The 26,068-nt window shown below is 37.8% G+C and overlaps 1 protein-coding gene and 1 pseudogene across 1 annotated transcript in view; one reads left to right on the top strand and one right to left on the bottom strand.

Annotated features, from left to right (window-relative positions):
• GABRB3 (gamma-aminobutyric acid type A receptor subunit beta3) overlaps positions 1-26,068 on the top strand; it is a 468,239-nt gene that overhangs the window by 49,360 nt on the left and 392,811 nt on the right. The gene's annotated exons all lie outside the window — the stretch shown is intronic.
• On the bottom strand, positions 8,214-8,278 carry LOC114196535 (U4 spliceosomal RNA; annotated as a pseudogene).

Here is a 26,068-nt window from a genome sequence, read left to right as displayed (position 1 = left end):
AAGTATCTATTTCTCTAAGAAAGTAAGGTGAATGTCTGGTCCCCCAAATTCAGCTAGATAGTTATCACACCATTCAGAACACCTACAAACTCAATAGGAGATCAAAGAAAAGAATAAGAGCAATTCTATGAACAGAAAAGCGACCAATTTCTGGAAGGTAGGATGTGTGGAGAAGTGAATCCAAAGCAATATTTGGGAAGATAGACCACAGGGGGCGGGAGCCTCTATCAGCTGGCTATCAGCAAGTGATAGAGCAGCAGAGAACAAAATGGTAAATTTTAGAAGTCTGCTCCGCTGAGGGACATCACTCCAGTGGCTATGTGAGGGGTAGAACGCTTGCTGGGACAGTGTGGTCTCAGGACCATCGGGGTCACAGAAAGACTGGGGGTGCTGAGTGTGACAGAGCTCCCAGGTATCAGAACGGGGAAGCTGGCTGCAAAGGTAGAGCTAAGGAGTGGACTCTTAGCTCGGGGTGGCAATAAACCATGATCCACAGCTCAGTCAGGCCACTATTCTTTGAGAAGGGTTTGGAGACTCCACATGGGGTTGAGTGCCAGAGATAGAAATGCTTGGTCACAGGCTGGGTGAGCACAGAGTGCAGTGAGACCAGGGAGAGAGGAATGATTGACTGCTTTTCTCTGAGGGCGCACTGAGGAGTAGGGCCCCGAGCTCTCAGCTCCTCTGGGACCAGAGATTGGGAGGCCACCATTTTCATTCTGGTCCTCCAAATCTGTATGGAAAGTTTCTAGGAACAAAAGCTACCGAGCAAACTGGAGCAGATTAGTTATCCTGGCCCCTGGCGAGGGTGGTGCAATTCCGCCTCAGGCAAAGGCATTTGAGAATACCTGCAACAGGCCTCTCCCGCAGAAGAGCAACAAGAACATCCAGCCAAGACCAGGTTTACCAATTAATGAGAACTGCAAAACTCCAGCCCTAGGGTAATACAGCACATAGAATTCATGGCTTTTTCCCCATGATTCTTTAGTCTTTCAAAGTTAATTTTTTAAATTTTCTTTATTTTTTTTCTATTTTTCAAAAATTTTCTTCTTTCTTTTTTCAACTAACATCTTCTTACCAACTCCTTTTTTAAAATCTTTTTTAATTTTGATTTTTAGTCATATTCCATCCCTTAACTGTATTTAAACTTATTTTTTGTGTATATATAAGTTTTTCTTTCTTTAAACTTTTGGGAAACAGTGTTTTCTAAAAGACCAAAATATACCCTAAATCTAGTGTATGACTTTGTCCTAGTCTCCCATCTGATGACATTCTCTTTTTTTATTTTTTTCATTCTTTTTTCAACCAACTTCTTATCAATTCCATTTTAAAAACCTTTTATAATTTTCAACTTCACATTCATATTTCATTCCTTCATTGTATTTACCTTTATTTTTGTATATATATGTTTTTCTTTCTTTAAAATTTTGGGAGGTAATTTCCTCTAATAGACCAAAATACACCCAAAATCAAGTGTGTGGCTATATTCTGTTCAACAGACTTATCATATTTTTTTTTCTTTTTCCTTTCTTTTCCCCCTGGTTTTGGGTATCTTCTGATTTGTCTAGTATATATTTTTCTGGGGTTGTTGTTACCCTTTTAGCATTTTGTTCTCTCATTCATCTATTCTCCTCTGGACAAAATGACAAGATGGAAACACTCACCTCAAAAAAAAAAAAAAAAAGAACAAGAGGCAGGAATGACTGCCAGGGAACTAACAATACAGACATTAGTAAGACGTTGGAACTAGAGTTCAGGATGATGATTATAAAGATACTAGCTGGGCTTGAAAAAAGGATAGAAGATACTAAAGAATCGCTCTCTGGAGAAATAAAAGAACTAAAATCTAACCAAGACAAAATAAAAAAAAAAGGCTATTAATGAAGTGTAATAAAAAATGGAAGCTCTAACTGCTACAGTAAATGAGGCACAAGAGAGAATTAGTGATATAGAAGATAAAATGATGGAGAATAAAAAAGCTGTGAAAAAGAGAGATAAACAACTACTGGATCATGAGGGCAGAATTCGAGAGATAAGTGATACCATAAAGTGAAACAACATTAGAATAATTGGGATCCCAGAAGAAGAAGAAAGAGAGAGAGGGACAGAAGGTATATTGGAGCAAATTATAGTGGAGAACTTCCTTAATTTGGGGAAGGAAACAGGCATCAGAATCCAGGAGGCACAGAGAACCCCTCTCAAAATAAATAAAAATAGTCAGTACCCTGACACCTAATAGTAAAACTTACGAGTCTCAGAGACAAAGAAAATCCTGAAAGCAGCTCGCAAGAAGAGGTCTGTAACCAACAATGGTAGAAATATTCGATTGGCAACAGACCTATCCACAGAGACGTGGCAGGCCAGAAAGGACTGACATGATATTTTCAGATCATTAAATGAGAAAAATATGCAGCCAAGAATATATCCATCTAGGTTGTCATTGAAAATAGGAGAGATAAAAATCTTTCAGGACAAACAAAAAATAAAATAATTTACAAACACGAAACCAGCCCTAAAAGAAAGATTGAAAGGGGTCCTCTAAGCAAAGAGAAAGCCTAAAAGTAACATAGACCAGAAAGGAACAGAAACAATACACAGTAACAGTCACCTTACAGGCAATACAATGGCACTAAATTCCTATCTTTCAATAGTTACCCTGAATGTAAATGGGCTAAATTCCCCAATCAAAAGACACAGGCTATCAGATTGGATAAAAAAAACCAAGACCCATCAATATGCTGTCTGCAAAAGACTCATTTTAGACCAAGAGACACCTCCAGATTGAAAGTGAAGAGGTGGAAAATCATTTACCATGCTAATGGACAGCAAAAGAAAGCTGGGGTGGCAATTCTTATATCAGACAAATTACATTTTAAAACAAGACTATAGTAAGAGATGAGGAAGGACACTATATCCTACTTAAAGGGTCTATCCAACAAGAAAACCTAACAACTGTAAATATCTATGCCCTTAACATGGGCGAAGCCAATTATATAAGCCAGTTAAGAACAAAATCAAAGAGAAACAATTGACAACAATACAATAATATTTGGGGCTTTTAACACCCCCCTGACTGAAATGGACAGATAATCTAAGCAAAAGTTCAACAAGGAAATAAAGGTTTTAGATGATACATAGACCAGATGGACTTCACAGATATATTCAGAACATTCCATCCCAAAGCAACAGAATACACATTCTTCTCTAGTGCCCATGGAACATTCTCCAGAATAGATCACATCCTGGGTCACAAATCAAGTCTCAACCAGTACCAAAAGATTGGGATCATTCCCTGCATATTTTCAGACCACAGTGCTTTGAAAATGGAATTCAATCATAAAAGGAAAGTCAGAAAGACCTCAACTACATGGAGGCTAAAGAGCATCCTACTAAAGAATGAATGGGTCAACCGGGAAATTAAAGAAGAATTTTAAAAAATTCATGGAAAAAAATGAAAATGAAAACACAACTGTTCAAAATCTTTGGGATACATGGGCGCCTGGGTGGCTCAGTTGGTTAAGCGACTGCCTTCGGCTCAGGCCATGATCCTGGAGTCCCGGGATCGAGTCCCGTATCGGGCTCCCTGCACAGCAGGGAGTCTGCTTCTCCCTCTGACCCTCTCCCCTCTCATGCTCTCTCTCTATCTCATTCTCTCTCTCTCAAATAAATAAATAAATAAAATCTTTAAAAAAAATCTTTGGGATACAGCAAAGGCAGTCCTGAGAGGAAAATATATAGCAATACAAGCCTTTCTCAAGAAACAAGACAGTTCTCAAATACACAACCTAACCCTACACCTAAAGGAGCTGGGAAAAGAACAGCAAATAAAGCCTAAGCTCAGCAGGCAAAGAGAAATAATAAAGATCAGAGCAGAAATCAATGAAATAGGAACCAAAAGAACAGTAGAACAGATCAATGAAACTAGGAGCTAGTTCTTTGAAAGAATTAATAAGATTGATAAACCCTGGAGAGACTTATCAAAAAGAAAAGAGAAAGGACCCAAATAAATAAAATCATGAATGAAAGAGGAGAGATCACAACCAACATCAAAGAAATACAAACAATTATAAGAACATATTATGAGCCAATATATGTCAGCAAGTTAGGTAATCTGGAAGAAATGGATGCATTCCTAGAGATGTATCAACTACCAAAACTGAACCAAGAAGAAATAGAAAACCTGAACAGACCCATAACCACTAAGGAAACAGAAGCAGTAATCAAAAATCGCCCAACAAACAAGAGCCCAGGGCCAGATGGCTTTCCAGGGGAATTCTATCAGACATTTCAAGAAGAATTAATACCTGTTCTCCTGAAACTGTTCCAAAAAATAGAAATGGAAGGAAAACTTCCAAACTCATTTTATGAGGCCAGCATTACCTTGATCCCCAAACCAGACAAAGACCCCATCCAAAAGGAGAATTACAGACCAATATCCTTGATGAACATGGATGCAAAAATTCTCACCAAAATACTAGCCAATAGGATCCAACAGTACATTAAAAGGATTATTCACCATGATCCAGTGGGATTTATTCTTGGGCTGCAATGTTGGTTCAACAACTGCAAATCAATCATTGTGATACAATACATTAATAAAAGAAAGAACAAGAATCATATGATCCTCTCAATAGTTGCAGAAAGGGCATTTGACAAAGTATAGCATCCTTTCTTGATTAAAACTCTTCAGAGTATAAGGATAGAGGGTACATACCTCAATATCATAAAAGCCATCTATGAAAAACCTACAGCAAATATCATCCTCAATGGGGCAAAACTGAGAGCTTTTCCTCTAAGGTCAGGAAGGCGGCAGGGATGTCCACTATCACCACTGCTATTCAACATATTATTAGAAGTCCTAGCCTCAGCAATCAGACAACAAAAAGAAATAAAAGGCATCCGAATTAGCAAAGAAGAAGTCAAACTCTCACTCTTTACAGATGATATGATAATTTATATGGAAAACCTGAAAGAATCCACTCCAATACTGCTAGAACTCATACAGCAATTCAGTAAAGTGGCAGGATATATAATCAAAACACACCCCTCAGTTGCATTTCTATACACCAACAACAGGACAGAAGAAAGAGAAATTAAGGAGTTGATCCCATTCACAGTTGCATCCAAAACCATAAGTTACCTAGGAATAAATCTAACCAAAGAAGGAAAGAATCTGTACTCAGGAAACTATAGAATACTCATGAAAGAAATTGAGGAAGACACAAAGAAATGGAAAAACTTTCCACACTCATGGATTGGAAGAACAAATATTATGAAAATGTCTATTCTACCTAGAGCAATCTATACATTTAATGAAATCCCTATCAAATTACCATCAACTTTATTCAATGAACTGGAACAAATAATCCTAAAATTTTTTGGAACCAGAAAAGACCCCAAAAAGCCAGAGGAATGTTGAAAAAAAAAGCAAACCTGGTGGCATCACAGTTCCAGACTTCAAGCTCTATTACAAAGCTTTAATCATCAAGACAGTATGGTACTGGCACAAAAACAGACTCATAGATCAATGGAACAGAATAGAGTCCAGAAACGGACCCTCAACTCTATGCTCAACTAATCTTCGACAAAGCAGGAAAGAATGTCCAATGGAAAAAAGGCAGTCTCTTCAACAAATGGTGTTGGGAAATTGGACAGCCACATGCAGAAGAATGAAATTGGACCATTACCTTACACCACATATGAAAATAGACTCAAAATGGATGAAAGACCTAAATGTGAGACAGGAATCCATCAAAACCTTGAGGAGAACACAGGCAGCAACCTCTTCAACCTCAGCCTCAGCAACTTCTTAGAAACATTGCCAAAGGCAAGGGAGGCAGAGCAAAATGAACTATTTGGACTTCATGAAAATAAAAAGCTTTTGCACAGCAAAAGAAACGGTCAACAAAACCAGAAGTCAACTGACAGAATAGGAGTAGATATTTGCAACTGACATATCAGATAAAGGGCTAGTATCCAAAATCTATAAAGAACTTATGAAACTCAATACCCAAAGAACAAATGATCCAATCGAGAAATAGGATGAAGACATGAACAGACATTTCTACAAAGAAGACATCCAAATGTCCAAAAGACACATGAGAAAGTGCTTAACATCACTCGGCATCTGGGAAATCCAAATCAAAACCTCAATGAGATACCACCTCATACCAGTCAGAATGGCTAAAATTAACAAGTCAGGAAATGACAGATGTTGGGGATGATGCGGAGAAAGGGGAACCTTCCTACACTCTTTTTGGGAATGCAAGCTGGTGAAGTCATTCTGGAAAACATTATGGATATTCCTCAAATAGTTGAAAATAGAGCTACCCTACGACCCAGCAATTGCACTACTGTGTGTTTAACCCAAAGATACAAATGTAGTGAACCAAACAGGCACCTGCACCCCCAATGTTTATAGCAGCAATGTCCACAATAGCCAAATTATGGAAAAGACCTAGATATCCAACACAGATGAATGGATAAAGAAGATGGGGTTATATACAATGGAATATTATGCAGCCATCAAAAGGAATGAAATCTTGCCATTTGCAATGATGTGGATGGAACTGGAGGGTGTTATGCTGAGTGAAATGGATGGAACTAGATGGTATTATGTTAAGCAAAATAAGTCAATCAGAGAAAAACAAGTATCATATGATCTCACTTATATGAGGAATTTGAGAAACAAGACAGAGGATCATAGGGGAAGGGAGGGAAATATGAAACAAGATGAAACCAGAGAGGGAGACAAACCATAAGAGACTCTTAATCTCAGGAAACAAACTTAGGGTTGGTGGAGTGGAAGGGGTGGTGAGAGCGATGTGCTGGCTGGGTGATGGACATTGGGGAGGGTATGTACTTTGGTGGGTGCTGTGAATTGGGTAAGATTGATAAGTCACAGACCTGTACCCCTGAAACAAATAATACATTATATGTTAAAAAAAGAAGAAAAGAAAGCAAGGTGATAGATTAGATGAAGGAATTATTCAGCTGTAGAAATAAGATGTTGGATGATACCTATTCATGGTATTTTTATTAAACACAATACAATTATAATACCAATTCCAAAGAAAAACCTGATACATACCCTTTTTTCTAGCTTTATTGATATATAATTGATATTAACTTTGTACAAGTCTAAGGTGTGGCACATATTGATTTCACATATATAGCAAGATGAAGAACACTTTAGCATTAGCTAACACCTGTATCATGTCACATAATTTATCATTTCTTTTTTGTGGTGAGAATATTTTAAAATTTGCTTTTAGCAACTTTCAAGTATATAATACAGTATTATTTACTATAATCACCATGCTGTACATTAGATCCCCAGAATTTATTCATTTTATAACTGGAAGTTTATACTCTTCGACCAACATCACCTCATTCCTCCCAACCCCCAAACCCCTAGCCCTTGGTAAACATTATTCTGCTCTGTTTCTATGAGTTTAACTTTTAAAAAAATATCAAATATAACTGAGATAGTACAGTAGAAATCATACAGTAATTGTCTTTGTTTGACTTATTTCACTTAGTATAATGCCCTTAAGATCTATCCATGTTGTAAATGGCGGGATGTCCTCCTTGTGGATTCTTGTGGTTGAATAATACCCTATTGCATAAATACATATATACTATGTTTTCTTTATCCATTCATCCATTGATAAACAGTTCAGTTGTTTCCATATCTTGGCTATTGTGAATAATGGTGCAATAAACATGGTGGTACATATATTTCTTCAAGATCCTGTTTTCACTTCCTTTGGGTATATTCCCAGAAGTGGAATTGCTGGCTCATATGTTAGTTCTATTTTTAATTTTCTGAGGAACCTCCAAACTGTTTTGCATGGTAGCTGCTTCAATTTACATTCCCATGAAGAGTGCACAAGAGTTTCTTTTCTCCACATCCTTTTCAACACTTGTTATCTCTTGTCATTTTGGTGATAGCCATTCTATCTGTGCATCTAAGTTCATTAGGGAAATTGGCCTGTAATTTTTTTCTGATACATATTCTTAAGGAACCTACAGTATGATAAGATAGGGAAGGTAAAAAAAAAATCTGATAATAATCAGAACATGGCAAGGATAGGAAGAAGGCAGCAGAGTAGGAGGTCCCTAGTCTTCTCATCCCATGAATACAACTAGATAACCATGAAATCACCCTAAATACCTGAGAAATTGTCCTGAAGACTGGCAGAACAAACTCCACAACTATTAGCAATAATCGCACCTCGGATAAACCTCATTGGCTACGATACTGCTGCTGCGCAAGGCTCAAACTCCACAACTAAAGGTAGAGAGGAGGCCACATCAAAGAAGGTAGGAAGTGCAGAGACATGGTTTGGGAGAGAAATGGATTGTGACTGCTACAGTGGGTGGGGCAGTCACAGTCATAAAGAAGGGCAAGAGACAGATCAGCACTCACGAGAGTGCACAGGGAAAAATGAATCCCCATAGAAATTGTCTTGGAAAGTGAGAGGAGCTTAATTTTGTGACTTCTGGCAAAAGAAAGCCTGGAATTTTAAAGGTTAGTGGGCTTGGCTGGGATACAGCCCAGAGGCATTGTGCTGCTCTTGGAGAGAAGACAGACAAACAATCCTCAGACACACAGCAAGGAGACAGTGATCTGAAGAGCACCTGAGGCATATAGTGGGGAGGTTATTCATTCATACTGGAGCACATTCCAGAGAGATTACATCCAAAAGAGACATCCCTGGGAAAAAGGAACTGGCAGGCATGTTTTCCTCCCACACTCTTCATCATAAGAACAGGGTCACCTGTGAGAACCAGGGCAGCATGGACATTTGTTACTTCACTTGCTTACACCAAACCACTAACCCACTAACCGCTCCCCCCACCACCGTGCTCCAATGGAACGCCTACAGTCCCAGGATGACGGCCTCCCTGCCCCAGAAGCCCAGCCAAAACCCCTGCCAACATCATGTCTCCCAATGCAAGAGTTTTATGAAACCTCAGTCCCAGAGGCAGTGACAACAGGCCTAATTTCAACAACAGACAAGAGTGCACCTAGTTAAAACATGCCACGTTCAGATTAGGGACAAAACACTGCCCACAACAGGGCAAGAGAACCTCTGCAGATGACTGGCCTGAAGGATAAAGCAACCACGACAAAACAGCAGAGCATATGCCGCACACATCAGAGACACTCCTGGAAGTGGCAGGCCTTGGTGAGGAAGGGATACCTCACTGCAGGGCACTCCAAGACCGCACATTCTTAAGGCCATTACCTTCAAGAACAAGAGATATAGCTGACTTTCCTAACACAGAGAAACAGGCACAGCAACAAAGTCAGGAGACAGGGAAATCTATCTCAAATGAAAGAATGGGACAAAGCCATGGCCAGAGATATAAGCAAAACAGAAATAAGTCACATGCCTGATAGAGAATTTAAAATAATGAACATAAGGATACTCACTTGACTTGAGAAAAGAGTGGAAGACATGAATGAGCCCCATAACACAGAGATAAGGAATAACATAGTAGAGATAAAGGGCGCAATAAATGAAATGAGAAACACACTTGGAATAAACAGCAGGATGGAAGAAGCAGAGAAAATAATTAGTGACCTAGAAGACAGAGAAATGGAAAGTAATTGGTTGAATGAGAGGAAAAAGAAGTTCTGAAAATGAGAATAGACTTAGAGGATGCAGTGTCTTCATCAAAGGTAATAATGTTCATAATTATAGTAGTCTCAGAAGAAGAAGAGAGAGAAAAGGGGGCAGAAAATTTATTTGAAGAAATAATAGCTAAAAACATTCCTAATCTGGGGGAGAAAACAGATATTCAGATCCAGGGGACACAGACAACTCCCATCAAAACCATCAAAAGCAGACACACACCAAGACATATTGTAATTAAATTGGCAAAATACTGTGATAAAGAAAAAAATCTTAAAAGAAGCAAGACAAAAGAAGACAGTAACTTATAAGGGAAAACCCATAAGGCTAGCTGCAGATCTGTCAACAGAAACATGGCAAGCCAGAAGAAAGTAGCATGATATATTCAACTTGCCGAATGGGAAAAATCTGCAGCCAGGAATACTCTATCCAGCAAGGCTGTCATTCAGAATAGACAGAGAGATAAAGAGTTTCCCAGACAAAAATTAAGGAGTTCATGACCACTAAACCAGCCCTGACAGAAATATTAAAGACAAATATTTGAGTGGAAAGGATAGACCAAATGTGATAGTATAACTTGGGAAACACAAAAGCAGTAAAAATGAATATTTCTGTAAAAAATCAGTCAAGGAACTAAAAAGAAAAAAGATGTACTCCTTAAACAGCCATCAACTTGACATAGATTGCTATATGCAGAAGCTGTTATATGCAAACCTAATAATAACCATATATCAATATCTACTAATAAATATGCAAAGAATAAAAAGAAAGAAATCCAAATATATCACTAAAGAAAATCAGCAAACCATGAAAGAGAGAAAGACAAAAATGATCAGAGAAAATCTTCAGAAACAACCACAAAACAAATTTTAAAATGAAAATAAATAAATATGTATCAATAATTACTTTGAATTTAACTGGACTAAATGCTCCAATCAAAAGACATAGGGTGACAGAATGGATTAAAAGAAAACCCCCACAAGATCCATCAGTATGCTGCCTTTAGACCTAAAGACACCAGCAAATTGAAAAAGACAAGATGGAGAAACACCCATTATGCAAATGGATTTCAAATGAAGCCAGAGGAGCAATACTTATATTGGACAAAATACATATTAAAACAAAAGACTGTAATGGGAGACAAAGAAGGATACAATGTAATAATAAAGGGGACAATCCAACAAGAATATATAAAATTGTAAACATTTATGCACCCAGCATAGGAGCACTCAAATACATAAAACAGTTAATAACAAACATAAAGGAACAAATCATAAAAAATTAATAATAATAATAAAATAATAGTAGGGTCTTTAACACACCACTTACTTCAATGGACAGATCATCCAAACGGAAAATCAAAAAAGAAACAATGGCTTTGAATGACACATTCAACCAGATGGACTTAACAGATATATTCAGAACATCCCATCCTAAAGCAGCAGAATACACATTCTTTTCAAGTGCACATGAAACATTCTCCAGAATAGATCACATATTACACCACAAAACAAGCCTCAACAAATATAGGAAGACCAAAGTATGCATATAGATGTATGCATCTATGCAGATGTAAGCAAAGTATGCAAAAGATGCAAATACCATGCATCTTTTCTGACCACAATGCTAGGAAACTAGAAGTCAACCACAAGAAAAAATCTGGAAACAGCACAAATACACGGAAGTTAAATAACATGCTGCTAAACAATGAATAGTCAACCAACAAATCAAAGAAATCAAAAAGTACATTGAAACAAATGAAAAAGAAAACACAATGTTCTGAAACCTCTGGAATGTGGGAAAAGTGATTCTAAGAGTGATTTTTATAGTAATACAGGCCTCCTTCAAGAAGCAAGAAAAATCTCAAATAAAAACCTAACCTTACACCTAAAGGAACTAGAAAAAGAAAAACAAACAAAACCTGAAAGTAGAAGAAGCAAGGAAATCATAAAGATTAGAGCAGAAATAAATAATACAGAAACTAAAAAACCAGCAGTAGTCAATGAAACCAAGAGCTGGATCTTTGTAAAAAATCAATAAAATTGATAAACCTCTAGCCAGACTTATTAAGAAGAAAAGAGAAAGGACTCACATAAATAAAATCACAAATGAGAGAGGAGAAATAATAACCAATACCACAGAACCACAAACAATTCTAAGAGAATATTATGAAAAACTATATGCCAACAAACTGGACAATGTAGAAGAAATGGGCAAATTCCTAGGAAGATATAAACTACCAAAACTAAAACAGGAAAAAATAGAAAATTTGAACAGACCAATAACCAGCACTGAAATTGAATCAGAAAACAAAACAAAACAAAACTCGCAACAAACAAAAGTCCTGGACCAGATGCCTTCACAGGCAAATTCTACCAAACATTTAAAGAAGGGTTAATACCTAAAATAAGTCAGTCACAGAAAGACAAATATCATATGATTTCACTCATTTGTGGAATTTAACAAACAAAACAAATGAGCAAAGGGAAAAAAAAGTGGTAGAAATGGAAAGACATTCCACATTCATGGATTAGAAGAACAAATATTGTTAAAATGTCTATACAACCCAAAGTAAACTACAGATTCAATTCAATCCCTATCAAAATACCAACAGCATTTTTCACAGAACTAGAACTATTCTAAAATTTGTATGAACCATGAAAGACCCCAAATAACAAAAGCCACCTTGCGGGGGGGATAGCAAATCTAGAGGTGTCACAATTACAGACTTCAAGTTATATTACAAAGTTGTGGTAATTAAACACTATGGTACTGGCACAAAAATAGACACATAGATCAATAGAAAATAATAGAAATGCCAAAAATCAACCCCTAATTATATGGTTAATTAATCTTTGACAAAACAGGAAAGAATATCCAATGGGAAGAAGATAGTCTCTTCAACAAATGATGTTGGAAAACTGGACATCCACATGTAGAAGAATGAAAATGGACCACTTTCTTACACCATACAAAAAAAACAAACAAACCTCAAAATGGATTAGAGATCTAAATGTGAGACCTGAAACCATAAAAATCCTAGAAGAGAGCATAGGCAGTAATGTCTGATATTGGCCATAGCCACATTTTTCTAGATGTGTCTCCTGAGTCAAGGGAAAGTAAAGCAAAAATAAATTATTGGGACTACATCAAAATAAAAACTTCTGCACAGTGGAGGAAACAATCAACAAAACTAAGAGGCAACCTATGTAATGGGAGAAGAATTTTGCAAATGACATACCTGATAAAGGGTTAGTATCTAAAATATATAAAGAACTTATAAAAATCAACACCCATGAAATGAATAATCCAATCAAAAATGGGCAGAGGACATGAATAGACATTTCCTCAAAGAAGAATCGCAGATGGCCAACACATGAAAATTGCTCAACATCACTGATCATCAGAGAAACACAAATCCAATGAGGTATCACCTCTCACCTGTCATAATGGCTAAAATCAACAACACAAGAAACAACAGGGGTTGGGGAAGATGTAGAGAAAAAGGAACACTCTTGAACTGTTGGTAGGAATGCAAACTGGTATAGCCGTTGTGGAAAACACTATGGAGATTACTCAAAAATTTAAAAATAAACTCTTCTGTGATCCAGTAATCACACTACTGGGTACTTACCCAAAGAATACAAAACACTAATTCAGAGGGACACATGAACTTGTATGTTTATAGAGGTATTACTTAAAATAGCCAAACTATAGGAGCCTCACAAATGTCCATCATAGGCCGGGTGCTTCAATCAACACCTGTAGAAACACTTCATTAGGTTATGTTTTGTTGCACTCACAACAGGTTAATGATGTCACAATCTCATTAGCAATAGTTAAATCATACTGAATATATTTTCTGGGCCAGGTAAGACAATGAGGACCTAACATGTGGAGTACAAATGCTGATTAGGAGCCTGACAGTGCTGACTTCCATCACCTCCTAACATCGGAGGTAATACCAGCAATAGAAGCCTAGGGTGAAGTCAAGAGGAATTAAAATATTGAAATTACTTCTACAAGTGCTTTTAAATTTTTAAATTTTTAATTTCAGTATAGTTAACATACAATGTAATCATTCAGCAATTCCGTATATTTTTAAATGCTCATCATGAGTGTACTCTTTTTTTAAATTTTTGTATTATTATGTTAATCACCATACATTACATCATTAGTTTTTGATGTAGTGTTCCATGATTCATTGTTTGTGCATAACACCCAGTGCTCTAGGCAGAATGTGCCCTCTTTAATACCCAACACCAGGCTAACCTATCCCCCCACCCCCCTCCCATCTAGAAACCTCAGTTTGTTTTTCAGAGTCCATCATCTCTCATGGTTCGTCTCCCCCTCCGACTCACTCCCCTTCATTCTTCCCCTCCTGCTATCTTCTTCTTTTTTTTCTTAACATATATTGCATTATTTGTTTCAGAAGTACAGATCTGTGATTCAACAGGCTTACACAATTCTCAGCGCTCACCATAGCACATACCCTCTCAGTGTCTATCACCCAGGCACCCCATCCCTCCCACACCCCCACCACTCCAGCAACCCTCAGTTTGTTTCCTGAGATTAAGAATTCCTCATATCAGTGAGGTCATATGATACATGTCTTTCTCTGATTGACTTAATTCACTCAGCATAAAACCCTCCAGTTCCATCCATGTCGTTGAAAATGGTAAGATCTCATTTTTCGATGGCTGCATAATATTCCATTGTGTATATATACCATTTATTCTTTATCCATTCATCTGTCGATGGATATCTTGGCTCTTTCCACAGTTTGACTATTGTGGACATTGCTGCTATAAACATTGGGGTGCAGGTACCCCTTCGGATCCCTACATTTGTATCTTTGTGGTAAATACCCAGTAGTGCAATTGCTGGATCCTATGGTTGCTCTATTTTCAACTGTTTCAGGAACCTCCATACTGTTTTCCAGAGTGGTTGCACCAACTTGCATTCCCACCAAAAGTGTAGGAGGGTTCCCATTTCTCCGCAAACCCCCAAAATCTGTCATTTCCTGACTTGTTAATTTTAGCCATTGTGACTGGTGTGAGGTGGTATCTCATTGAGGTTTTGATTTGGATTTCCGTGATGCCGAGTGATGTTGAGCACTTTTTCATGTGTCTGTTGGCCATTTGGATGTCTTCTTTGGAAAAATGTCTGCTCCTGTCTTCTGCCCATTTCTTGATTGGATCATTTGTTCTTTGGGTGTTGAGTTTGATAAGTTCTTTATAGATTTTGGATACCAGCCCTTTATCTAATATGTCATTTGCAAATATTTTCTCCCATTCTGTCGGTTGTCTTTTGATTTTGTGGACTGTTTCTTTTGCTGTGCAAAAGCTTTTTATCTTGATGAAATCCCAATAGTTCATTTTTGCCCTGGCTTCCCTTGCCTTTGGCAAAGTTTCTAGGAAGAACTTGCTGTGGCTGAGGTGGAAGAGGTTGCTGCCTGTGTTCTCCTTTAGGATTTTGATGGACTCGTGTCTCACGTTTAGGTCTTTCAACCATTTGGAGTCTATTTTTGTGTGTGGTGTAAAGAAATGGTCCAGTTTCATTCTTCTGCATGTGGCTGTCCAATTTTCCCAACACCATTTGTTGAAGAGACAGTCTTTTCTCCATTGGACATTCTTACCTGCTTTGTCAAAGATGAGTTGACCGTGGAGTTGAGGGTCCATTTCTGGGCTCTCTATTCTGTTCCATTGATCTATGTGTCAGTTTTTGTACCAGTACCATACTATGATGACAGCTTTGTAATAGAGCTTGAAGTCTGGAATTGTGATGCCGCCAGCTTTGCTTTTCTTTTTCAACATTCCTCTGGGTATTTGGGGTCTCTTCTGGTTCCACACAAATTTTAGGATTATTTGTTCCATTTCTTTGAAAAAAGTGGATGGTATTTTGATGGGGATTGCATTAAATGTGTAGATTGCTCTAGGTAGCATTGATATCTTCACAATGTTTGTTCTTCCAATCCATGAGCATGGAACGTTTTTCCATTTCTTTGTGTCTTCTTCAATTTCCTTCATGAGTATTTTATAGTTTTCTGAGTACAGATCCTTTGCCTCTTTGGTTAAATTTATTCCTAGGTATCTTATGGTTTGGGGTGCAATTGTAAATGGGATCGACTCCTTGATTTGTCTCTCTTCTGTCTTATTGTTGGTGTATAGGAATGCCACTGATTTCTGTGCATTGATTTTATATCCTGCTACTTGACTGAATTCCTGTATGAGTTCTAGCAGTTTTGGGGTGGAGTCTTTTGGGTTTTCCACAAACGGTATCATATCATCTGCAAAGAGTGAGAGTTTGACTTCCTCCTTGCCGACTTGGATGCCTTTAAAATCTTTTTGTTGTCTGATTGCTGTGGCTAGGACTTCTAATACTATGTTGAATAGCAGTGGTGAGAGTGGACATCCCTGCCGCATTCCTACCTTAGGGGGAAAGCTCTCAGCTTTTCTCCCTTGAGAATGATATTCGCTGTAGGTTTTCATAGATGGCTTTTATGATATTGAGGTATGTATCCTCTATCCCTATACTCTGAAGAGTTTTGATCAAGAAAGGATGTTGTACTTTGTCAAATGCTTTTTCTGCATGTATTGACAGGATCATATGAGTCTTGTTCTTTCTTTTGTTAATGTATTGTATCACGTCGATTGATTTGTGGATGTTGAACCAACCTTGCAGCCCAGGGATAATCCCACTTGGTCATGGTGAATAATCCTTTTAATGTACTGTTGGATCCTATTGGCTAGTATTTTGGTGAGAATTTTTGCATCCATGTTCATCAAGGATATTGGTCTGTAGTTCTCCTTTTTGATGGGGTCCTTGTCTGGTTTGGGGATTAAGGTAATACTGGCCTCATTAAATGAATTTGGAAGTATTCCTTCCATTTCTATTTTTTGGAAGAGTTTCAGGAGAATAGGTAATAATTCTTCTTGAAATGTTTGGTAGAATTCCCCTGGGAAGCCATCTGGCCCTGGGCTTCTGTTTGTTGGGAGATTTTTGATGACTGCTTCAATTTTCTTAGGGGTTTTAGGTCTGTTCAGGTTTTCTATTTCTTCCTGGTTCAATTTTGGTAGTTGATACATCTCTAGGAATGTACCCATTTCTTCCAGGTTATCTAATTTGCTGGCATAGAGTTGCTCATAATATGTTCTTATAATTGTTTGTATTTCTTTGGTGTTGGTTGTGATCTCTCCTCTTTCATTCATGATTTTGTTGATTTGGGTCATTTCTCTTTTCTTTTTGATAAGTCTGGCCAGGGGTTTTTCAATCTTGTTAATTCTTTCAAAGAACCAGCTCCTAGTTTCGTTGATCTGTTCTACTGTTCTTTTGGTTCCTATTTCATTGATTTCTGCTCTGATCTTTATTATTTCTCTTTTCCTGCTAGGTTTAGGCTTTGCTGTTCTTTCTCCAGCTCCTTTAGGTGTAGGGTTAGGTTGTGTATTTGAGACCTTTCTTGTTTCTTGAGAAAGGCTTGTATTGCTATATACTTTCCTCTCAGGACTGCCTTTGCAGTGTCCCAAAGATTTTGAACAGTTGTGTTTTCATTTTCATTGGTCTCCATGAATTTTTTTAATTCTTTTTTAATTTCCTGGTTGACCCATTCATTCTTTAGTAGGCTGCTCTTTAGCTTCCATGTATTCGAGTTCTTTCTGACTTTCTTCTTGTGATTGAGTTCTAGTTTCAAAGCCTTGTGCTCTGAAAATATGCAGGGAATAATCCCAATCTTTTGGTAGCAGTTGAGACCTGATTTGTGACCTAGGATGTGTTCAATTCTGGAGAATGTTCATGGGCACTAGAGAAGAATATGTATTCCGTTGCTTTGGGATGGAATGTTCTGAATATGTCTGTGAAGTCCATTTGGTCCAGTGTGTCATTTAAAGTCTTTATTTCCTTGTTGATCTTTTGCTTCAGTGATCTGTCCGTTTCAGTCAGGGGGCTGTTAAAGTCCCCCACTATTATTGTATTGTTGTCAATGTGTTTCTTTGCTTTTGTTATTAATTGCCTTATATAATTGGCTGCTCCCATGTTAGGGGCATAGATATTTACAATTGTTAGATCTTCTTGTTGGATATACCCTTTAAGTAGGATATAGTGTCCTTCTTCATCTCTTATTACAGTCTTTGTTTTATAATCTAATTCATCTGATATAAGGGTTGCCACCCCAGCTTTCTTTTGGTGTCCATTAGCATGGTAAATTGTTTTCCACCCCCTCACTTTCAATCTGGGGGTGTCTTTGGGTCTAAAATGATCTCTTGCAGACCGCATATAGATGGTTCTTGTCTTTTAATCCAATTTGATAGCCTGTGTCTTTTGATTGGGGCATTGAGTCCATTTACATTCAGGGTAACTGTTGAAAGATAGGAATTTAGTGCCATTGTATTGCCTGTAAGGTGACTGTTCCTGTGTATTGTCTCTGTTCCTTTCTGATATATGCTGCTTTTAGGGTCTCTCTTTGCTTAGAGGACCCCTTTCAATATTTCTTGGAGGGCTGGTTTTGTGTTTGCAAATTCCTTTAGTTTTTGTTTGTCCTGGAAGCTTTTTATATCTCCTTCAATTTTCAATGACAGCGTAGCTGGATATAGTATTTTTGGCTGCATATTTTTCTCGTTTAGTGATCTGAAAATATCATGTCAGTCCTTTCTGGCCTGCCAGGTGTCTGTGGATAGGTCTGTTGCCAATCTAATGTTTCTACCTTTATAGGTTACTTATCTCTTCTCCCAAGCTGCTTTCAGGATTTTCTCTTTGTCTCTGAGACTCGTAAGTTTTACTATTAGATGTCGGGGTTTTGACCTATTTTTATTGATTTTGAGGGAGCTTCTCTGTGCCTCCTGGATTTTGATGCCTGTTTCCTTCCCCACATTAGTGAAGTTCTCTGCTATTATTTGCTCCAATATACCTTCTGCCCCTCTCTCTCTTTCTTCTTCTGGGATCCGAATTATTCTAATGTTTCGTCTTATCATATCGTTTATCTCTCGAATTCTGCCCTCGGGATGCTGTAGTTGTTTATCTCTCTTTTTCTCAGCCTCTTTATTTTCCATCATTTGGTCTTCTATATCACTGATTCTCTCTTCTGCCTCATTTATCCTAGCAGTTAGTGCCCCCATTTTTTATTGTACCTCAGTAATAGTGTTTTTGATTTCGACTTGGTCAGGTTTTAGTTCTTTTATTTCTCCAGAAAGGGTTTCTCTAATCACTTCCATGCTTTTTTCAAGCCCAGCTAGTATTTTTAAAGTCATGATTCTGATTTCTAGGTCTGACATCCTCCTAATGTCCGTATTGAATAGGTCCATGGCAGACGGTACTACCTCTTGTTCTTTTTGCTGAGGTGATTTTTTTCGTCTTGTCATTTTGTCCAGAGGAGAATAGATGAATGAGAGAACAAAATGGTAACAGGTTAACAACATACCCAGGAAATATAGTCTATAGAAATCAGAAAAGACCTGAAACCAGGGGAAAAGAAAGAGAAAGAAAGAAAAAAGAAAGAGAATAAATAAGATAAAAGCAAACAAAAACAGGACAAAAGAAAAAAAAACAGAATATGATCAAATGTGATCAGGCTAGTGCATAGATTCGTGCGACACAGTAGATTTTGCGCGTATTTTGGTCTGTTAGTAGAAAGCGCCTCCTAAATTTTAAAGGAAGAAAGACTTATATATGTACAAAATAATGGTTGATACAATGAAGGGATGGAAGATGACTGTAAAGATGAAAATTATAAAAGATTTTATAAAAGTAATTGGTTAGATAAGAGGTTGTTTGAAAAAAGAAAGAAGAAGATTAAAAAAAAAGAAAAGAAAAAAAAAAGGGAGAGAATATGATCAGGCAGGAGACTAGAACAAAGCTGTACACCAGTGATTTAGGGTATATTTTGATCCATTAGAAGAAACTGTATCTCAAAATTTTAAAGAGAGAACAACTTATATATATATGCCAAAAATAAGCATAACTACTAAGAAGGGATAAAGTATGACTCTAAAAATGAAAAATAATTTTTTTAAAAAAAGGGATTGATAAGATGTTGTTTGAAAAAGGGAAAAAGAAAAATTCAAAAAAAAAACCAGCTAAAAAAATATTAACTTTGAAAAACTAATGAATCATGGTAAAAAAGCCATGAATTCTATGTGCAGCATTCCCCTAGCGCTGGAGTTCTCCCGTTCTCCTTGATCGGTAAACTTGGTCTTGGCTTGCTGGCTGTTCGTGCTGATCTTCTGGGGGAGCAGCCTGTTTCCGTGGTTCCCAAATGTGTTTGCTGGAGGCGCAATTGCCCCGCCCTTGTTTGTCCCTGCTAAGCAAGCTGATCGGGTTTGCTCTCAGGAGCTTTTGTTCCCTACAAGCTCTCGGTACAGCTTTAGAGGATTAGAGTGAAAATGGTGGCCTCCCAATCTCCACCCAGAGGAGCCGAGAACTTGGGTCCCCGCTCCTCAGTGCACCCCCAGAGAAAATCAGTCAGTCACTCCCGTGTCCCCGGTCTCGGGCCACACTCCGCGCTCACCCGGCCTGTGACCGAGTGTTTCTATCTCTGGCGCCCGACCCCGTGTGGAGTCTCCAAACCCAGCAGATCCCTGCAGTGGGCTCCCGCGCCGCTCCTCCCAGGGGAGGAAGGAGAGTCTCCCCGTATCTGCCGCTTGTTGGGTCCCTGCTGGAGGAGAAGTGGCCCGACTGGGCCGTGGATCACAGTTTATGGCAACCCCGAGCTGAGACCCCGTGCCTCGGCTCCGTCTCTGCAGCCAGCTTCCCCACTCCGATACCTGGGAGCTCTGCCGCACTCAAGCCCCCCCGGTCTTTCTGTGACCCCAAGGGTACTGAGACCACACTGTCCCGCGAGGGTTCCACCCTAGCTTAGCCACTGGAGCAACGTCCCTCAGTGGAGCCAACTTCTAAACGTTCCGATTTTGTGTTCTGCGGCTCTATCACTTGCCAGAAGCGGCCGACGGAAGTCCCCTCCCCTGCCGCCTATCCTCCCGAATATCGCCTCGGATTCACTTCTCCGCACGTCCTAACTTCCAGTCAGTGGTCGCTTTTCTGTTCAGAGAGTTGTTGCTATTCTTCTCTTCGATCTCCTGTTGAGTTCGTAGGTGTTCAAAATGGTTTGATCCCTATTCAGCTGAATTCCTGAGACCAGAGGTAATCCAGGTCTCCCACTCATAAGTGTACTCTTAATTCCCATCCATTTCATCCATCCCTCCACCCTCCTCCACTCTGGTAACCACCAGTTTGTTCTCTATAGTTGAGTTTGTTCTTGGTCTGTCTCTTTTTTTTTTCCTTTGGTCATTTGTTTTCCTTCTTAGATTGTACTTATAAGTGATATCATATGGCACTTGTTTTTCTCCGACTGACTTATTTCACTTAGCATTATAACCTCTAGATCCATACATGTCTGCAAATGGCAAGATTTCATTTTTTATGGCTGAGCAATATTTTATTGTATGTATGTATATATCTATCTATCTATCTATCATCTATCTTTCTATCTATCATCTATCTATCTATCTATCTATCTATCTATCTATCATCTATCATCTATATATCATCTATCTATCTATCATCTATCTATCTATCTATCTCTCATCTATCTATCTAACATCTATCTATCATCTATCATCTATCTATCGTCTATCTATCTATCTATCTATCTATCTATCTATCTATCTATCATCTATCTATCTATCATCTATCAACATCTATCTATCATCTATCTATCTATCAACTCTGTATCATCTATCTATCTATCTATCATCTATCATCTATCTACCTATCTATCATCTATCTATCATCAGTGGACACTGGGCTGCTTCCAGAGTTTGTCTACTGTAAATAATGCTGCTATAAACATTGGGGTGCATATATACCTTTGAATTAGTGTTTTTATATTCTTTGGGTAAGTATCCACTAATGGAATTACAGGATTATAGGGTAGTTCTCTTTTTTAGAAACCCCTATACTGTTTTCCACAGCAGCTGTCCCAGTTTGCATTCCCAGCAACAGTGCACAAGGGTTCCTTTTTCTCCACATACTCGCCAACACTTATTGTTTCTTGTGTTGTTGATTTGGCCATTCTGACAGGTGTGAGGTGATAACTCATTGCGGTTTGGATTTGCATTTCCCTGATGAGGACTGATGTTGAACATCTTTTCATATGTCTGTTGGCCATCTGTATGTCTTCTTTGAAGAAATGTCTGTTCGTGTCTTTTGCCATTTTTTAATTGGATTATTTGTTTTTTATGATGTTGAATTGTGTAAGTTTTCTATATAGTTTGGATACTAACCCTTATCAAAAATGTCATTTGCAAATATCTTCTATTCAGTATGTTCTCTTTTAATTTTGTTGATTGTTTCCTCCACTGTGCAGGAGATTTTTATCTTGATGAATCCTAATTGTTTATTTTTGCTTTACTTTCCCTTACCTCAGGAGACATATCCAGAAGTATTTTCTACAGCAGATGTCAGAGAAATTACTGCCTGTGTTCTCTTCTAGGATTTTTGTGATTTCAGGTCTCACATTTAGGTCTTTAAACCATTTCGAGTTTAGCTTTGTGATGATATAGGAAAATTGTCCATTTTCCTTCTTTGTAGCTGTCCACTTGTTGAAAAGAGTATCTATTTCCCATTGGATATTCTTTCCCGCTTTGTCAAAGATCAATTGGCCATATAATTATGAGTTTATTTCTGGGCTCTCTATTCTGTTCTATTGTTCTGTGTGTCTATTTTTTTTTTTTTTTTTTTTGCCATTACCCTACTGTCTTGTTTACTACAGCTTTGTAATATATCTTGATATTTGGGATTGTGATACCTCCAGTTTTACTCTTTTTTTCAAGTTTGCTTTGGCTATTCGGGTCTTTTATGGTTCCATACAAATTTTAAGATCATTTGTTCTGTTTCTGTGAAACATGCTGTCAGTTTTTTAATAGGGATTGCATTGAATCTGTAGTTTGCTTTGGGTATTATGGACATTTTAACAATATTTGTTCTTCTAATCCATGAATACGGAATGTCTTTCCATTTCTTTGTGTCATCTTCAATTTCTTTCATCAATGTTTTATAGTTTTCAGAGTACAGGTCTTTCACCTGTTTGGTTAGGTTTATTCTTAAGGTATCTTGTGATTTTGAGTGCACATGGGTGGCACAGTCAGTTAAGTGTCTGACTCTTATTGTAAGAGTCCCATTGTAAATGGGATTGTTTATTTCTCTTTCTGCTCTTTCTTTATGGGTGTACAGAAATGCAACAGATTTCTGTACCTTGATTTTTGTATCCTGCAAATTTACTGAATTTGTTTATTAGTTCTAGCAGTTTTTTGGTTAAGTCTTTCTGACTTTTTATATACAGTATCATGTCATCTGCAAATTGTGAAAGTTTCACTTCTTCCTTAATGATTTTGATGCCTTTCATTTCTTTTGTTGTTTATTGGCTGTGGCTAGGACTTCCAGTACTATGTTAAATGAAAGTGGTGAGAGTGGACATCCTCCTCTTGTTCCTGACCTTAGGGGAAAAACTCTCAATTTTTCACTATTAAGTATGATGTTAGCTGTGGGTTTTTCATATATGGCCTTCACTGTGTTGAAGTATGTTCCCTCTAAACCTACTTTGTTGAGGGTTCTTATGATGAATGGATGTTTTACTTTCTCAGATTTTTTTCCATCTATTGAAATGATCATATGGTTCTTATCCTTTCTCTTATTGATGTGATGTATCACATTGATGGATTTGCAAATATTGTACCACACTTGCATCCTGGGAATAAATTCTCCTTGATCTAGATGAATGACTTTTTAAATGTATTGTTTGATTTGCTCTACTTATATTTTTTTCAGAATATTTGCATTTATGGTCATCAGAGATATTGACCTGTAGCTCTCTCTCTTTTTTTTTTTTTTTTTGTAGTGTCTTTATCTGTTTTTGGTATAAGGGTAATGCTGTCCTCACAGAATGAATTTGGACACTTTCCTTCCTCTTTTATTTTTTGAAATAGTTGGAGAAGAATAGGTATTAACTCTTTAAATGTTTGGTAGAATTTCCCTGTGAAGCCATCTAGTCTTAGACTTTGTTTGTTAGGGGATTTTTTTTTATTATTATTATTACTGACTCATTTTCATTGCTGCTAATTGGTCTTTTCAAATTTTCTATTTCTTCCTGGTTCAGTTTTGGGAGGTTATATGTTTCTAGGAATTTACACATTTCTTTTATGTTGTCCAATTTGTTGGTATATAATTTTCATAATATTCTCTTACAATTGTTTTTTTTTTCCTATGGTGTTGGTTGTTATTATCTTGTGATTATCTTCCCCTCTCAGGGTGGAGGAGTCTCTTTGGAGTGGTACTGGCTCCTGACAGGGCTATTTGCACACTGCCAGACTTGTGGCACCACTTTGGGTTGTCTCTAGCCAAGGGCATGTTGGAGGGAGTTAGGTCTTCAGGAGAATGTGGAGCAAGGAGTGTCATGCCAGCAAGGTCTTTGCTGGTCTGCTGTGGGAGGAGAACAGCAACTGACCTTGAAAACTCCTGCCCAAGCTGTCTTGGAGGGGACAGATTGGCAAAGCATTTGGGGTGGGGCATGCTATTGGCAAGCTAGGTGGACAGTGTTGGTGCTGTGCTGGTTCTCACAAGTGTCCTTGTATCTAGGCTGGTGGTAGAGGGAAAAATGACACAAGCCAGCTCTTTTGTTCTTGGAGATGCCTCCCAAAGATCTCTGGCCCTCAGCTTATGTTCTGAAATTCATAAATAAATATTCTTTCTGTATACCCCAGGCATTTTCCAAACAGTTCCTATGCTGTATCTCAGAGGGCTCTTTGTTTTACTGTCTCTTTAAGGGCAGGGACTCCACCCTCTGGGCTTTCTCAGAGCTTAGCCCTCTGATTTTTAAAGTACCAAGTGTTAAGCCCCACTGATTGTTAGGTCCCCCTGGTTTTCAAAGCCAAATGTTATGGGCATTCATCTTCCTCATGTGGGTCCCCATGCCTGAGGTGGGAGTCTGGTCCTCTCCCCTCCATACGTGCTGTGTTCCTCCCTCTGTGATAGAGTCCTCCATGTCTGTTTGGATCCTGACCACATCTCCACCCTTATTACTCTCTCTGATGTGGCCTCTTCTTTACATTTAGCTGTGGAGAGTCTGTGGGTCATTTTTGGGGTTGTTTACATTGATAGATAACACTATCTAGTTGTATCTGTGGGATGAGGTGAGCTTAAGATCCTCCTACTCTGCCATACTTCCAGGAAGTCCCAACAGCATTATTCTTATTGGTTATCCACAAACTCCCCTGAAGTGGATACTACAATTACTACAATTTACATAGAAGAAAAGGCATGGAAATTGTTATTAACTGATCTAAAAGCGTATTTTCCTGGCTAGTACCAAAAGAACAGAGATTTGTATGTGTTCAGTGGGAATCCACTCTATCAAATAAACCCACAGCAAATTTTCATCCCTATCATTACTGGAGAAGTTAGCATTGGAGATTCATGAGTATGTGATTGCCCTGGGCTAGGCACTGTGACCCACAAGTGGTGTGTAGCCATTTAACATGCATGTTAGAACATACCCCAGACAACACTTTACACTTTGAGAAATGTTGGAATAGGTTATTTTTCAGTGGGAATTAGCACTGCCCAGTGGAGTTACCAGAATAATGTGATAGGAATGCTATTAGCAGTAACTCACATTTATTGATTTCTGTGGATTTCATTGGTATCTTGTACCTCCACCTTTGATTTCCTTTCCATATTTCTTATTTATTTCACCCAGGTTGTTCTTACTGAAGTAGTATTTATCCGGTACATTCTTAACACTTCAGTAAACTTTAATGTATTGCAATTCCCTATGGTGTTGGGGGAAATGGAAAGAAAACCAAAGGAAATACTTTCCAATGGTAGAATTTAATGCATTTGTGGTAAGTAAGGGCATAGACTTATTTTTAGGTAGTAGATCTTACTTGTTTCCAAGTCATAAGGAGAGTTGCCCTTTATTTTTAGCTAACTTAGTGTTCACATGTGGTGTGGAAACAATCATCAGGCTCTGAGTCTTTGGAATTAAATTTTTAAGACATTTATTTTCTTTTTTCATTTTTGTTAGTGCAAAATTAACTATATGATTTTTTCCTCCGATAGTTACTTTATATCCCACTTGTTTCATCCCATTGGTTCTTATATGTCATATTTTCAACACTAATTTTCTAAATGTTTTTCATTTTCCCTTTAAATCAAGACTTTTTAGTAGAGAAATTATTGTGGTACAGATAGATACTTTGTTGCCTTTTGTTTATATATTTATTTTCTAGCTATATTGCACAGTACATTCTTATAACTTAAGTTTATTGTGGCCTACTAAATTATCAATTTTTGTAAATTTTTATGTGCCTTGAGAGAAGGTATATTCTCTAATGACAGAGTTTTGAGATTAATATATGTATCTATATACAGATAGATATATA

Source organism: Eumetopias jubatus, unplaced genomic scaffold (assembly GCF_037043125.1).
Source record: "Eumetopias jubatus isolate StellerSeaLion01/CBP00866 unplaced genomic scaffold, mEumJub1_p1.0 scaffold_7, whole genome shotgun sequence".
NCBI lineage: Eukaryota > Metazoa > Chordata > Mammalia > Carnivora > Otariidae > Eumetopias > Eumetopias jubatus.
Note: the sequence above shows the minus strand (reverse complement) of the source record. Positions and strands in the feature narration are given on the sequence as shown.